The 17094-nt window shown below is 41.8% G+C and overlaps 1 protein-coding gene across 12 annotated transcripts in view; it reads left to right on the top strand.

Moving 5' to 3' along the window:
- The window catches only part of Nr3c1 (nuclear receptor subfamily 3, group C, member 1), a 121603-nt gene that overhangs the window by 16396 nt on the left and 88113 nt on the right, over window positions 1–17094 (top strand). For 2 of the 12 annotated variants that reach the window (XM_087592114.1, XM_087592110.1), the window contains exon 1: window positions 12861–13431. The exons of 2 other annotated variants lie outside the window; for them this stretch is intronic. The gene's annotated coding sequence lies outside the window, so the exon portion shown is untranslated. 12 annotated transcript variants of the gene reach the window in all.

The following is a 17094-nucleotide window of genomic DNA, read 5'->3' as shown; positions in this document are numbered from 1 at the left end:
GCTACACATATTTCTCAGATAAGGAAACAAAAGACTCGAAGAAGTTAAATGATTTGTCAAGGATACATATCTATTGGGATGCGTAGTCTGGAGTCTTCAGATTGAATTGGAGCTGTTCATAAGCGAATGAATGATTATAACTACCTTATCACCCATTCCATATGCTTCTGTTAGAGATATAAGGAAATGTAAAGTTTATGTAAATAAAATATGACTGGTGTTTGCATAGCGATTGCAGATAGAATTAAACTGTGGTATTGATTTTCATATCAGTGGAGATTTCAGGCTCTGGTTTGAAGTAAACAAATGCCACTATTTTATTATGTAAGTCCAGTAGATTAAATCTACAGATAAAGTGTAAGTTAATGTATCATCAAGTCTTCTGTAAACGAAGCAATAAAACATAGTCCTGGAATGGCACATACAGAAGAATAATACTTAAGGCTTTTACACTGAAGTTAAAGAACCTTTTGGCATGGATTATAACGGTTTTGTTTCTCCTTTTTTATTTGAAACATGCCCCTAATAGAGGAATGTTTCCTATATGATTTCTTTGAGTTTCACTTTGAGGCAAATGTAGCCAGAATCAGAAACTTAACTTCAGAATGAAAGCTCCCCATTTGTACATGTTCTAAATAAAGGAGTTTACCCATCTCACCCAATTAATCATTAAGAAGAAACTCTATATAGCCTGAGGTCATCTTAGATGCCCAGTAACCTTGGCCTGCCTCTCTGCTCCAGTGGGAGTGGAATGCTTGTGTTCTACCCCATTGGGTTCTGCAAACAGCACTTGTTTAGAGGTAAAAATTTAGACCTATCCCCAAATGACTGGGAAAAAAACAAAAGTTTCATAAAGGAAGAAAACAAGAAGAAAAAAGATGAAGGTAAAGGGGAGAGAGAAAAGGAGGAAACTTATGATTCTTACTTATTGAAGTATGTGACACTCACTCATGTCAAAGATATCTGGACTCGGATATAGATATTCAAACTAGATAATGAGGTTCATGTCTGTCTTCCAGATTTCATTTCATTTTCTTCTCACTCTTTTTCTGTTTATTTCAAGGGTGACTCTAAGTGGTAGACTCCAGATGTTCCAAGCTTGCATCCTATCTTTTGTTTTAATTTTGTTTCAGTTCTTTTTAAAGATAAATTTCTAAGCAGTCCCAGAAGGCCTAAAATAAAGGTTGATTTGCCTCCTACTCTGTACCCATCTCTACACTAATGTCCTGAGAAGCTGAGTCTGTCCTACGCACATGTGAAAGATGGTTCTAGTACCTCAAACACATGAACTGAAGTTACAATGCTTTACAATGAAGATTTTGGATCAGATGCCCTACGTGGAAAGTTGATACTTAGCAGGAAAGCAGCACCATCCTATCCTGTGGCAATGGTGGCCTCCAGGTTAAGGTTTGCTCAGCAGAGCCATTATGCTCTTCTTCTTCTTCTTCTTTTTTTTTTTTTTTTTGGTTCTTTTTTTCGAAGCTGGGGACCGAACCCAGGGCCTTGCGCTTCCTAGGCAAGCGCTCTACCACTGAGCTAAATCCCCAACCCCCATTATGCTCTTCTTAAATGAACCCTTGTGGGTTTTTTTTTTTTAACAAATTCAGTAATCTAATTTTCTGGAACTTATTTTTAATCTAAGGATGGATTTAGCAAAGTCTTGACTAAAGCAGACACAGGTAGAGCTTGTGTCCATAGCTCTATTAATTAGATTTTTTCAGAACTATCCAAAGGACAATTTGAGTAACAACAACAACAACAACAACAACAACAACAACAACTACAACTCCAACTACAAAGCTGGACTGGACAAGCTTTGCCATAAGTGTGGCACATTGGGTACTTAGTCAGGACCTGAGCCACATACTAGGTATTTACTACAAAAGTACTCGCATAATGATGTAGAAGTATAAATACAAGGACATTCATCTCAGTGTGGATTGCAACAGTGAAACTTGAAAATAATTTACATATGCAGTAATAATGCATTGTAATATACTATGCCACAGTTGCCTAAAAATGTTGACATAAAACCCCAAGACATTTAATAAAGTTAAAAAAATGTATGCAATAAAACCTCACTTTTCTTTAAAGGAAAAACAGATTAATCAGGTAAACATTCTTGCTAGGCAAAACTGGTGAACTGAGTTCAATACCCCTAGTATACCCATATAAATATGGGAGAGAACCACTTCACAGAGTTGTATACACACAGAGAGACACACACACACATGCACACACAGACACACAGACACACACACACACACGCCTATCATGGCACATATGCCTACACTTACACACATTATACATACATATATACACAATAATATTTTTTAGTTACTACAAAACTATGGCAGTGCATATGTATGAACTCATGACCAGACAAAAGGCTTACGGAAGTATTAACTACACACTAATTACATCTGTAAATTGGGACTAGAGAAGGAACAAATTCAGGGATTCTCTTCTACATATCTGGGCTCTTATAATATGTCTGTTTCACTTACCAGCATCTATTGCTTTATTTTTTTTTAATACAGAAATGGCATCTAAAGTGACAGCTCATCCTTCTAAGGTAACACGAAGGTAATCACTTTGTTTAGGGCGCCCATCATCTGCATTCTAGAACATCTTTTGACAGTTGTTACGTTCATAACTCACACCATCATCCCCACTCTCCAGTTCCTCCACAGAGCAAGTCTAGCAAGAGCTGACAAGAGAAAAGATGTTGCACATCATTTGTAATAAAAAATACCAACTTATAAAGCAGATATGGATCTACTAATATAGCAGCCAGAAAGGAAGAGCTATTCAGTCACCTAGCTTATCTCCTCACACATATAATATGTTCTCCTACCATTTCCAGAGAGTATTTGAGCCTTTTCATAATAAAGATAATTTATGTACGTAAATGAGTGACAGATAGATAGATAGATAGATAGATAGATAGATAGATAGATAGACAGACACACTGACAGATAGATAGATAGATAGATAGATAGATAGATAGATAGATAGATAGATGGATAGATGGATGGATGGATGGATGATGGACGGACAAACTGACAGACAGACAGAGAGACAGACAGATAGACAGATAGATAATCTACAGTTACATGTTATATAAATAATCTTGTAGGAGGAATATAACTGAGTCCCTACCCACTGATCACAGGAGGCTCTTGGTCTGATGAACAGAAATACGTGTGATGAATTCACACTGAGAGGTAAAATAGAAAAGGAAAATTAGGGCCAAAGAAAGAAGAATAAAAATATGCTGGACATCATTCAATAACTATTTGCTGATGATAATTATAGGGATGGAGAACCCATCAAGCCTATGGAGCTAAAATTAATCAGCAAGTATTCACCGACTGCCTCCTGCTTCTATTACTGGTTCTGGCTTCCTGCCTGTCTAGTGCCAAGGCTGGAGACATTTGCATGACATTCAACTTATCAAGACAGAAGGAGCAGAACGGGCCAGCTGAGGCTCACAGTAGCCGTCTGCAACCCTCATGTTTGTTGAATTTGTCAATCAAGACAAATTCTTTTCGTAGAAGACTATAAAGCTAGTTTAAAACACCACTATATGACTTGGGAAAAGACCAGTTAAATGGAAGTACTATTCTCTAAAAGCAATAGTTCATTTGTTGACTATCTGAAATTTCAAAATACAAATGAACATCTGAGTTCTATTAAAGTCAGGATGAAACTAATAGCACTTGTAACCACCTTACTTAATTTTTAGGGTTTTATTTCCATTTTGGCAAACATTTCAGGTAAAATGTTGAGTGTGGCATTTATGTCACTGTTTCATGTTGATAAATAACTGTGGCTGCAAAGATGAATACCTGTTGCTTCCTGCATGCCGAGCGTCCGTCCTTTTATCCCTATTTTTTTAAAGTCCCAATAATTATGAGACATCTGTTTCCCTGACTGTCTCCATCTCGCTCTTTCCTCCCTGTCTTCTTTCTTCCTCCCTCCCACTAACCCCTCAGGCACTGCTACCTGACAGGTTTGCCATGCAGACTATACATGCTGTCTATCCCTTGGTCATGGTCATTGGTCCAACAAAACAATCAAGTGTCTTTTCAGGAAGAGGACAAGGGAGATCCTTGCCAGAGAGGAGAACGCTTTGCTGCTATAGGACATGCTAGTATAGGTGTCATTGTCTACCAGGTAGAGGAAACCCTTCCTAAGAATAAAACTACAATAGGAAAATAAAGCTAAGTGATAGAATTCAGTCCTTTTCACATGATGTAAGCTCTTGGCTCACATCTAACCATGCTTGAAAATGAACTTTATATAAACCATACATATAACTCTTGCTTAAATAGTTACATGCCATATATATATATATATATATATATATATATATATGAAAATGTCCTTATTGAATACTATACTGCCAATCTTCTATCATGAGTGTCTCTTTTTGAGAAACAGCCAAGCCATTTGAATGAAATCCATCACTCAAATCAGTGATGTCTGTAGGCAACCCTACTTGACCTCCATTTCTGTGTTCACACCAACTCTCCTCCCTCTGACACTCAGGTGACTTCTTGCATATCATAGTGCCAGTGCCAGTGTATCTACTGGCATGTTCCTATAAATCCATACTGCAGGATAACAACTTGTCAATCTCTCCTGCTCCATTACCTCTAAAATATTGATTATATTATAATCTTTTAAATCAATGAGTATTTACATATTTTGGTTTTGTAGACATAATAATTGAACCCATAACCATTTTTGTGTCCCTGCAGCCTTAACATTTAATATTTGTTACTTTGTTGAAGGAATGAATACAAGCATGACTGGAAGAGAAAATTAGCTGAGAAAACCCCTTTTTTCTATTAGATTAGTTGGAAAAAATTTAATTATGCATTGTTGAAGACTAAGCCTTGATCTTATATGTGATAGAAAAGTGCTCTATCACTACATTACTCCCATGGTCTGGTCTCCTTCTACTAATATTCTGTGATTCATTGAAGCCTCCTTTAAAGTGTCCGATTATCAGAAAACTGAAGTAAACAAATTAACATATCCAAAGGGAATCTTCAAAGTGCCAGCCCTTGCTGATAAATGACTGAAACTCTTTCTGAGGTCCTTATAGTCTTAAGGTAGTTGAGTGAGAAGTCAGCTCTTTTGTGAAACATTTATATGTCTTAAAATACCACACAGTTAATAAATTTTCTCATGTATGCTAAAATGAAAACAAACAACTTATAATACAGAATATAGTTTAGTTATAATGAACAAACTAGGGAGCATCATGGCAGCCCACCAGAAGTTTGCTGAGAACTGTAAGGTACACTAACCATGTGGCTTATGCTGGGGTCAGTCTATTTGCTTGCCTTGTATCATAGCTAAGACAAACTGGGAATAACTACAAGCCATTTAAAGATGCAGCACTCTCCCTGTATTCCATGGAGATTTTACAGTTAAAATAGGCCATGCTAGACCACAGATATGAAACAGGATGAAGGCATGGGGTGAATTAATAACTCCTCAATATATGCAGAAATCCATGGATTTCCAGAGGAAAAAGAAAATCTCTAAGTACATGAATCCCAGTTTTGACACACTGAGCTTCCCCTTCCTACCCATATGTTGAGACAATTTGACAACTAAGAAACAAATCTTTTGCTTTGTGCTTCCAATGTTTCTACCCTGTTTCATGCCTCCCTTGGACTTCTTTTCTATGCCCTCTATTCTATGCCCTCCTTGGACTTTGACAGACAACACCCATCACATCCCCCAGCACAAACTGTTCCTCTGGTGTCTTTTCTTTTTCTTTTATTAAAACAACTAGATTTTTATACAACATATTGTGATTACAGTTTCCCCTCCCCCCAACTCCTCTGAGTCCCTCCCCACCTTCATTCCCATCATTCCCATCCAGATGTTTCTTTTATAGTGACTAGTTCGCCCTCTGCTCATCTTCCAAAGGCATTCCTATCTTAGCCACTCCAGTCTGTTTTTCATTGCCATTTAGGTGAGAGAGGGGAATATGTTTTTATAAACTCATTGATATAAAGGACACGTGTCACACAATTTATAGCGCATAAGGTACAAAATTTTCTTTAGTAGGAACTTCTGTGTGGCTGATTGTCAAAGAATGATTTCAATAATCTTTCCCTTGCTTGTGTTGATGGCCAGCCTCTGGTTTAATACAACATCTTCAGTAGAGTCAGTCTACAAATGAACATTTCATTAATATTCAGTGCAGCAAAAATAAACAGATACTGTTAAACTTCTTTTTTTTCTCTTCTTTTTTTTGATATTTTTTCTCCATCTTTATTAGCTTGGGTATTTCTTATTTACATTTCAATTGTTATTTCTTTTCCTGGTTTCCAGGCCAACATCCCCCTAACCTCTCCCCCTCCCCCTCTATATGGGTGTTCCCCTCCTCATCCTCCCCTCACTACCGCCCTCCCCACAACAATCATGTTCACTGGGGGTTCAGTCTTGGCAGGACCAAGGTCTTCCCCTTCCACTGGTGCTTTTACTAGGATATTCATTGTTTTCGTGCTAGTGAATGTGCAACAGTGAAGCAACAAAAACGTGTATTAAGGTTAAAACCCTCCATGATATGGAGCAGAGAGTGGTTTTTAAGTACTGGAAAATAATTATTCATAAAATTACATATTTTGTAATTTCGTCTTTATTATCAAAATACCCTCTAGCACTGACATCAATAAAACGAAGATCTGGTTTTTAGTTTTCCCAATTTTTATGGTACAAAAAACTTCACCATTGTTGATTTCAAACTACCAAAACAACACTTTTGAATGCAGAGGCTGCGAGTTCCTATGCTAAAACACACCAGAAGATGCCCATCATACTACAAACATATTAAATAATAGTGAAATAATCAGAAAGTAATCCTCTCCTGAGCATTTAACATTGCTCTTGACATGTTTAGCTGTAAGTTTATAAATTATTTTTAATAATGAGGATGATTAGTAACTAACAAAATCTTTGAAAAGTTAACAAGCAGCCTTTATGAGTTTGTATAACTAGCCCTAACACAAGTTGATACCACTTTGCCTAAAACTCTATTGCCCTGTGCACTGGATATCACATGACACAAATAAAGAGGGGTAAAGATAATTGGTTCTTTTGTTGCGACTTACTGATGATGCAAAATTTATATATGCCTCTCTTGTTTTCTGAATAATTCTTGAAGTTTGAAGTCTCCTTTTCAACCCTACTTCCTGTGAGATGCATGGGTAGATATTACCTCCTGCTACAAACTGAAAGGTTAAAGGACTGACGGAAGCCCATTCAGCTGTGTACACTGTGTTCGGTTTCAAATGCAGAACTTAGGCTGAAAATTAAGCAGGAGGATGGAAAAAATCTAATATTGATACTATTTTATAAATGTAGCAAATAGCCTTTGTACCACTTTCGAATGTGATATGAAGAACTTACAGATTCTGCTGCCACTTAGAAGCTCTCCTCTGCCTGTGCATGTGTTAAAGTGCCCTCTTACACGTGTCTTTTTTAACACCCATGCATAAATATAGTTTAAAACGCTTTAATAAACCTCAGCTTTGCTTTTAAAAAGTGAAGAGGGTATAAACCTGTCCTCCAATTTAGCCTTAAATAAAACAAATACATGTATTAACTAAAGAGGAGGTGTAAGATCTAAAGTGGAAGCAACCCCTTTCAAAACTGAGCTGAGCAGTGCCACCCACAAACAGGGCAGAATGACACACTGTCTACTAAAGGAGCAGGGGACAGAGGAGATTAAATCAGAAAAGGAAGAAAGCTAATGACATAATGGCCAGCCACAAATGCCACAAATGGCAAACAATGTACGTAATAATCGTTGCAGTTATTCTGTGTGCTCGCTCTGATGTCTCCAAACACTGAAAACATTAGGCCTCTGCTTATGGCAACATGTATCTAATTTGTCAGCTGATGTCTTACCGCCTCTTTAATTCCTTATTGTTTCAACTAAGTTCTGCTAACATGGAGGACATGGATTTAACCAGGACAACCACAAACACTTAATATACAGGAACAGAAACTTGTGTTTTAAGTTCTTTATGATGAAAGCAAAAAAAAATTTTTTTTTTAGAAAAAGGAAAGATACAGCTTTTTCATGCATTATTTTCAAATTTCCATGTTAATTCTAACTAGGAAAAGAAGCATATACCAGTGCAGAACCAATTCAGACTAACAGTTTGATTATTTGTGTGAATTTTTTTATAACAAACCTGTCTCTTGTAAATGGAAATATTAAAGGACACAGAAATGGAACCTTCTAGTTTATCTGGTTTTCCCTGGGACGGCTTATCTGGAAAACCTAAGGAAAGTGTTTCCCAAAGTCACAATGTTACAGAGTCATTTATTAGCTATGATGAACTCAGGAAGTTCTGACATCCAACAAGAAAAGCTGTATCGAATTACCATATAGTTAATCTTTTCAAAACTATTCATTAACAAGTAAATTTATTTGGCTCCAATCTGCATTTACCATAGAGTTAAGGGAATGGGTACAACAACAACAACAACAACAACAACAATAACAACAAAAACAATGCAAGCCGAGACATGAAAAGGTATCATAACTATACGAAAATAAATTTCAAAGAAGTGTTGCTGTGTAAGAGAATTTATATGGCAGCCAAGAGCACAGGTGGGCCTGGAATTGCTATGTGGAGTCTTTCCTTAAATGAGATCTTTTCCCACAAAAGTCACATAAATTCATCCCAATAAATTCAAGTTATTTAGTCTTCATGCAACACTTAGCACTGGTATCCAGACCGTGGTGCACATAGAGCCAAGGTTACTCCATACATTTCTCCTGCTACCAGCTTAGCTATCTAGTCTCTTGTGCTTTCCCCTGAAATGTGTTTTCACGTTCAGGATGGAACATGAGTATGAAAAGAAGTCACTCTTCTACACAGTCTGAATGGAAGGATGCCATAAGCAATTTCAGTCAAGTAGTGTGCATGGGAGTTACTTCGAAAGACGAAGGAATCCCAAGCAAATAGAAATATAGTTCACTCTATAAGTGCCTTTGATATCTTTCTCTACTTTTTTAAGAACCAGAGAAAATTGAAATTAAAACAACTAATAGTCTTTAATGATAATTGAGTGCATAATATGCCTCATGAATTAATACATTTCATATATAGGAACTTGCTTAATCTTTGTAATTTAAGTTGCTATTATTTTATGCCCATTTTACAAGTGGTCATAACTAAGGTATAGTGAGTTAGAGAGCTTGCTCAAGATTACAGACCCTATATAGAGACTAGCATTAGTCCCAATACACTGTGCGAATACCCCACACAGGAAAAATGAAATGGTACTCATAAAAATGTTAGACCTTCACCCTAAGGTGAAGCAACTAAAGGTTTAATGATGGATTTTAGGTTTCAGAAGATAAAAAGTTTGCACATTGCCCATTTTGATGATTCTCTTGTTTTCAATATTCAGTAGATAACCTCATTAACGTTAAACACGAGGCTAATTACAACTTCTAGAAGGTTTTGTCTTCTGTAAAGGACAGACAGAAGATGATGGACTTAACAGCAAAACTGGACTTGTCTCATTGTAATAGGGAGCCACTGTACATGCTGGGTCAGGATCTTTCTATGATTTGATTGATGTTTTTGAGGGGATCACTTGACACTGTTGTTTGTATTATTTCACTGAGAATGGAGATAATGGAACAGATGAGCAAAAATTAAAATCTCAACACATCAAGTGCTTTATAAAGGCTTTCTTTGTTTCCCCCTCCTATCTTTCTTCCTTTATTGCTTCTGCTTCTGTTTCTTCCTCTTCCTTTTCTATTTCCTCCACTCTCTCCCTCCCCGTGTGTGTGTGTGTGTGTGTGTGTGTGTGTGTGTGTGTGTGTGTGTGTGTGTGTATCAGGTGCATATATTTGTAGGATCACATGGAGGCCAGAGGAAGACTTAGGGTGTCCTGCTCTATCATTATCTTATACCATTAACAGGGTCTTTCATTCTATCTTGAGTTTAGCAAGAGACCAGCAAGCCCCAGTGATGTTTCCTGTCTCTGTGCAAGGGGGTGGAGTGGGGGTGAATACAAGCACCTGATGCCATAACATGATGTTTATGTGGGTTCTGTTTGAGCAGAGAGCGTTTTTACTTTCTGAGCAATCTCTGCAGTCCAAATGCTATACAGATGTAAATGGTGATTTGGTTGCAACTCAGGTTTATTAATATTTTGTTTGTCTTAGGGCCTAATAGTTGATACATATTCATCAGTTCACTCAATTAACACCCACAGAACATCAATTATGCATTGGATAAAAATTGCTGAATAGGAAGGCCGAGTCTCTGTCTTTCAGGCTTATGTTCTTGTAAGGAGGGAGAATATAACAAATGTGCACACAACAAATGAACTACCACTGTAACATGTTACCAAATTGTGCGGGACATTGTAAAAATACAATGTGTTCTAGCTGCTATGGGTAAAGTCTGCTTGGAAATTAAAATCCACGAGCATAAGCATAAAGATCTTGAGCAATGTTCATAAACTTTTTATTAAGTCACTTAGCCAAGTCAACCCCAACTAATACCATGCCCAATATATGTTGATTAACTAACTCAGCATTATTATCATAATTCTGTAAAATATTACTTTACACCTGCTATCTATGAGCCTCTGTTCCAGCAGCATAACATAATGAAAAAGGTAGATCATACTTTTGTTGGATAAAGTTTGAATATATCAGTTTTATTCCTACCTCCTCTTATGAGATAATAAAATACATTTTCTCTGAAGTAGGGATTTATCCTGTCTTACACCATGTAGTAATACTACCTTCCTAGGGCTGTTGATGAGTAAGCCCCTTGTTAATGAGTTAAGGGTAATGTATGAAAATACTGAATAGTGTCTGGTAGACATACATGCTTAATCGTTATCAACTGTAACAAGAATTGTGTCATCAGAATTTTAAATTTCACCTGTGTACAATGAACATTTCTTTTTAAAAAAAACTATTTAATTTCTTCAAAGTTCATCACTTAAATTCCATGAGTGCTCAAGTCTTTCAAGAATTGGTAATGCTCCTTCATGTAAACTATATGATCAATGAAGAAAATCTCTTTTAATGTAAACGAATTCCATCCTTAATACTGAGCAGCTATGTGACATTGAATCAAGCTCTGTAAGCTTCAGTTTCTCATATTGACAGATCAAGTAGGGCTAACATGTTGGACAGTTTTACGTCAACTTGACACAAGTTAAGATAGTTTAAGAGGAGGAAACCTCAGTTAAGGAAAATGCCTCCATATAATTGGGCTATAGGCAAGCCTATCAGACATTTTCTTAATTACTGATTGATAGGGAGGGCCAAGTCCATTGTGGATGGTGCTATCCCTAAGCTGGTAAGCTTGGGGTCTACAAGAAAGAAGGAAGAGCAAGCCAGTAAGCAACATTTCTTAATGGCTTCTATATTAGCTCCTGCCTTCAGGTTCCTGCCTTTTGAAATTCTGTCCTTATTACATTTGATAGTGAACTGTTCATATGGAATTGTGAATGAAATAAACCCTTTCTTCCCCATGTTGCTTTTGGTTATGGTGTTTCATCACAGCAATAGTAACTGTAACTAAGACAACTAGTAACATAGCTCATTGGCCTGTGAGCACTTTCCTAGCAGGTGGGATCCCCAGCCCTTCCCTAGAAGTATAATAAAATATCTTTTTTTTCAACATTTCCAGCAAACTGGGAAGAAGATTCAATGGATGTTAAGCAAATTATTTTCGTAATGAATTTTCTTGCTGTGTAGATATGATTATTGAAAGTTTAAGTGTATTTTTTAATAAATATGATGAATTAAAGCATTAGATGTTTTTCTATTGAACTAAAGGACTAAGGCATAGTTAGGTCACTAAAGAGAAACAACAGGAAAAAATTTTTTTGTTTAAAATATTTGGAATGGAAATTTAAAACTTAAAATGAAGTATTCTTCTACATTAAGAATTATTGGGCATGCAAAAAAAGGGAAAGGAAAAACATTAAGTGGGAATTCTTGTATAGAATTATATATTATAATAATAATAAAATTATTATTTTATTTTTATTAAAAAATAAAAGAACACCTACTATTTGCAATTCAAACAAGCAAGAAAAAATGAAATAGATTCTTTCCATGAGTAACTCAGCTATTTATGTCTATGGTATGAAAGTATACAAAAGAATGATATATATGCACAATTCTTAGTTCTTTTTAAGAAGTGATCATCAAGGATAAGTATGAGTTTTATTGTAGGATTGAGTACCCCACACACAAACAGAAGAATCTGTTAGATGTCGGGGGATCAACTTCACAAGATCTTTCTTTCATCCCAGTTCTTGAGCCACAGAAGGTGGGAAAATTAGTCAACAAGGAAAGCAGAGTCATAGGTCTAAGTTCGCAGTGTCCACTATGAGTCCGGTTGACTCTCTTCTCCACTAAAAAGGTTTATTTTTTGTTTGTTTGTTTTCTTTTCTTTTTTTCAACACCAAGTGGCTCAAGGGCTCTTCATGATCCCTCTCTTGAGGAGGAGGTCTACACTAGTATAGGTTTTCCTTCTTGAGGTATCAAGCTTCTATTCCTTTGCCAAGATGGCTGCCCTGGATCCCATGGAGGTAGCGACCGTGCGGCATCTCTGCCCAAGGAGCCCGCTTACAGTCACGTTCTCCCCGTGCAAAGCGGACGATACATTGGGCAGCCTTTAAGCTTTTCATCCAAGAAAGAACGACTCGGGTTTGACGCCAAAGAGCACCTTTGCCAAGATGGTGACCGTGCGGCGTCACTGCTCTTTACCAAGATGGCGGCGAGGGACTTCCGGCACGCGCTTCCCCAATCAGGGATCTCCAAGAGGTCAGGCAGAGGAGACCGCCCTTGGAGTCGAAGTGCGGCGCGAGCCGCTTCAGCCGCCCGCCGCGGGAGGGCATGAGGTGGAGTCATGGCCACCTCCGCTCTAATCAGAAGTGCCAAGCGCTGGCACCTGTGGGGGAGCAAAAGTTACTTCCTTGCACCCCAAAGCAACACCGTAACACCTTTCCCGGAGTCCCCCAAATCCTAGCCTATGGCATGAGGTAGAGGGGCACGGTCCCGGCGTCGCCCCAGCCTGCCTAACACAGAGGACACCCGAGGGGCAGGTACTGCGCGGCCGCACAGTCACCCTACGCCCCTTTCCTGTCCTAGGGGGACCGGCCATGTGTTTCTCTTGGAGACCCGGGGACTCGTATTGGGCACAGCTGGACGGAGCTAAAAGCTGACGTTTTAAAGATGCATGTTTTTGTTTTATTTGGAGGGACAGAGGGGTCCCTGGAACCCAGAAAGCTGAGCAAGGCACCGAGCCTGGAGCAGCAAATGTCAAGATTCGGGGGAGGGGCCTCCGCGGGGAGCTTGGATGCTGGCCCCGAAGGGGGTGGAAGGAGAGGTCAGGAGTTTGGGTAAGAGGAGGGCGGACTTCAGCAGCAACTTACTATTCGGTCTGCAACTTGCTTCTAGGCCTGCACACACCCCCTCCCGCCCCGCAAGGCTTCCTTAATCACAATTTTTTTTTTTTAAGTGCAAAGAAACCCAGCTCTCTGAGAGGGTTTTGCATTCGGCATGCAACTTCCTCCGAGTGTGAGCGCGCTGGCAGGCGGGGAGGGAGCGGTGGGGGTTGAACTTGGCAGGCGGCGCCTCCTGCTGCCGCCGCCGCCGCCTCTCAGACTCGGGGAAGAGGGTGGGGGACGATCGGGGCGCGGGGGAGGGTGGGTTCTGCTTTGCAACTTCTCCCGGTTGCGAGCGAGCGCGCGCGCGGCGGCGGCGGCGGCGGCTGCAGACGGGGCCGCCCAGACGCTGCGGGGGTGGGGGACCTGGCGGCACGCGAGTCCCCCCCCGGGCTCACAGTATGTATGCGCTGACCCTCTCCTCTGCGCTCCCCTCCCCAGGCCTCCCCAGAGGGCGTGTCTGCAGTCCTGCCCCGAGAGCAAGCGGCCAGGGCTCTGCGGCACCGTTTCCGTGCCATCCTGTAGCCCCTCTGCTAGTGTGACACACTTCGCGCAACTCCGCAGTTGGCGGGCGCGGACCACCCCTGCGGCTCTGCCGGCTGGCTGTCACCCTCGGGGGCTCTGGCTGCCGACCCACGGGGCGGGCTCCCGAGCGGTTCCAAGCCTCGGAGCTGGGCGGGGGCGGGAGGGAGCCTGGGAGAAGAGAAACTAAAGAAACTCGGTTTCCCTCCCAGGCCAGGTCGGCACCCGCTGCCGCACTTTTTCTCGTTCCTTGGGTGGGGAAAGGCGAAGCCGCGCGCGCCCCAGCGAGGCGATGCCCTGAGCCGCGGGCTTGCAGGCGCCGTCGGGGCCGGGCTGGCGGGTACCGCGCGCTGGGAGAAAAGAGGGCGAGGGCCACGGGCGCCCTTGCAGTTGCCGACAGTCGCCAACAGGTTGCACCGTTCCCCGCGGCCGCCGCGCGGCCCCTCGGGCGGGGAGCGGCCGGGGGTGGAGTGGGAGCGCGTGTGTGCGAGTGTGTGCGCGCCGTGGCGCCGCCTCCGCCCGCCCCTCGCTCGGTCCCGCTCGCCTGCCGCGGCCGGGCGGCCCTTTCGCGTGTCCGCGCTCCCCCCCCTCCCCTCCGCCTCCTCCATTTTGCGAGCTCGAGTCAGTGCCTGGAGCCCGAGTCGCCGCCCGCCCGTCGGGGACGGATTCTAAGTGGGTGGAACAAGACGCCGCAGCCGGGCGGCGCGGCGCCGGGACGGGGGACGCGCGCGGGAGACGGGAGCGGCGCGGGGGCCCGGCTTGTCAGCCGGGAACGGGTGACTTTCAGCGCTAGGGGCTCTCCCCTCCCCCATGGAGAAGAGGGGGCGACTGTTGACTTCCTTCTCCGTGACACGCGCGCCTCCCGCGTCCGCACGCCGACTTGTTTATCTGGCTGCGGTGGGAGCCGCGAGCGGGCGAGCGCGCGGGTGCTGAGGTGAGCGGGGGCTGGGCGAGCGGGCGAGCGGGCGCCCGCGCTGAGGTGAGCGGGACTGGGCGCGCTCCCCTAGGGGCTCGGCAGCCGGGGCGGCCGGACTTGGCAAACTTTTGCCAGCCCGGGGTTGGGGGTGGAGGCTGGCGAGGGCAGGGTGACGGTGACGAAAGGGCCTTGGCGGTGACAGCGCTGGCGCTTCCTCTCCCCGCACCGCCATCCCTGGCCCAGCGCGCTGCCCCGCCGTGGAGCCTCGGGCGCCCGGGCGGGAGTCTGGCGTCCTTTTTGGTTTTGCTTTTGCCGCAAGCCCTCGGGTCTTCGCTGTCCTCGGAGCCGCCGAGACACCCGCTTTTCCCGGGGGGCAAGGTAGAGCGCCGTCTGGGACCGGCGGGCTCAGGGCGCGCGGCTCCGGGCTGCGGGCTTGTAGGGTGGATTGGGGCTCACAGCCTGCAGCCCAGACTTCGCCCGCCCGGCCTTATCTGCTAGAAGTGGGCGTGCCGCAGAGAACTCAACAGGTCTGGACACATTTCTCCCTTCACCTCCCACCTTTCTCCCTCCTTCTCCCCCAACCCCACCCCCGACAACTTGGGCGCTAGCTTTGGGGCATGATTTCGCGCCTGACTTTTCTGAGTCTTTTAGAAAGAGACCCTCCCTAGCCGCAGTTTTTGATGCAGCGATTTTTTTTTTTTTTTTGACAAGTGCTACTTTGACATTTGAGGTTGCAGCCTCGGTAATTGCGGCCTTACCACTTAAGACCCTGGGCAAGGTTCGTGTGACTAATGTCACAGGGTTATTTACAGTTTTAACTGGGGGATAAATGTCGCTTAAGGGAGCATCTTGTTTTATGAAGTGTTACGGTTTCGGGCTGGAAGGGGCAGTTGTCAAAAAAGCAGGTCTGAAAATTCTTTAAGGTCTATTAGATATCTTACATTTAGAGATCCTTATCAAAGGCATAGGACCGACCGGGGTTCTGAGAGAGAAGCCCTTTACAGGGAAGAATCCTAGGGTAGGTTCCACCCCTCTCCACCTTCCCTGAATTTCCCTTTCAGAGAAGGTGGTCATACTTAATGTCTTGGTACAGGAAAAGTTTACCATTGTATTGGGGATCCCAAATATATTTGTCATAGTCTTTGCCAGCCCCTCAAAACATTTTGATTATTACTAACATACTAGCAATCTGGAGGAATACAGTAAAGGTTTAAAACTACAGAGAGTATTTTTTCTGAGCGTTTTCTTGAATGGGGTTTATTTGAGTTTATATGTGATTTGACTGTCCAGTTTTTCTGTTTTCCCGGTATTTACATCTTTGGAAAGAAAAATCTTAAACTTATAGATAAAATATTTTATACTGAGTATATCAAACAATTTTTAAAAAAGAATACAATTCCATAAATCTTGGTGTTAGGAATTTTAATAAGCTTTGCTCTATTACACTATTTAAATAGGTTAAAATTATAGTGAAGAAGCCAGTACAAATTCTACTCTGTTTTTAAAGATATACATTTTAGGCTGTATATAATATCTATAATTTCTTATCTCCAAAATTTGAAGGTAGGTGATACTAGACAGGCATATTTATTTGAAAATAGAGTTTCAAAGTAAGAGCCTTTCCCTAGCTCTACAAGATAAGCAGCTCAGCACTGCTTTTTTTTTCAAAAATAAAAATGTGCATAATTCTTGGAGGAACCTTGAAAGGTTTAGAAGTGCTGGGATCGGCACAGGTGAAATTGTCAATCATAAAATGTGTAAACATTTATATTGTAGCATTTATCAAACGGTTTATGTATTGGTTTCCAGAAAGGCAATCACTCAATCGAAAGGGGCTGGAAATGTAAGGATCATGCCTTTAAAAAAAAAAAGTTAAATACTTTGACATCAACTTGAACCTTTACAATAATTGCGTATGACAAATTACAATCCCCATGGTTACCAAATGTGTATGTTTAGCGAGTGACAGGATAAACAGTCAAATTCAGTTGGTTCAATGTAACTTTGTTGTCTCTGTGCAAATGAGCTGCCTTGCAGATGGGAAACGGGGGTGGGGGTATAGCTTTATTTTAAAAGATAGGAACTATTTTTCTGATAATGGAGACTTTGATTTGGGAGTTACCTAAAGGGTTTATTTAATGGGCAGTCTTACTAATCGGATCAGAAATAATGTTTTTATA

The sequence above is a fragment of the Rattus norvegicus genome, chromosome 18 (assembly GCF_021556685.1).
Source record: "Rattus norvegicus strain SHRSP/BbbUtx chromosome 18, alternate assembly SHRSP_T2T, whole genome shotgun sequence".
NCBI classification, from domain to species: domain Eukaryota; kingdom Metazoa; phylum Chordata; class Mammalia; order Rodentia; family Muridae; genus Rattus; species Rattus norvegicus.
Note: the sequence above shows the minus strand (reverse complement) of the source record. Positions and strands in the feature narration are given on the sequence as shown.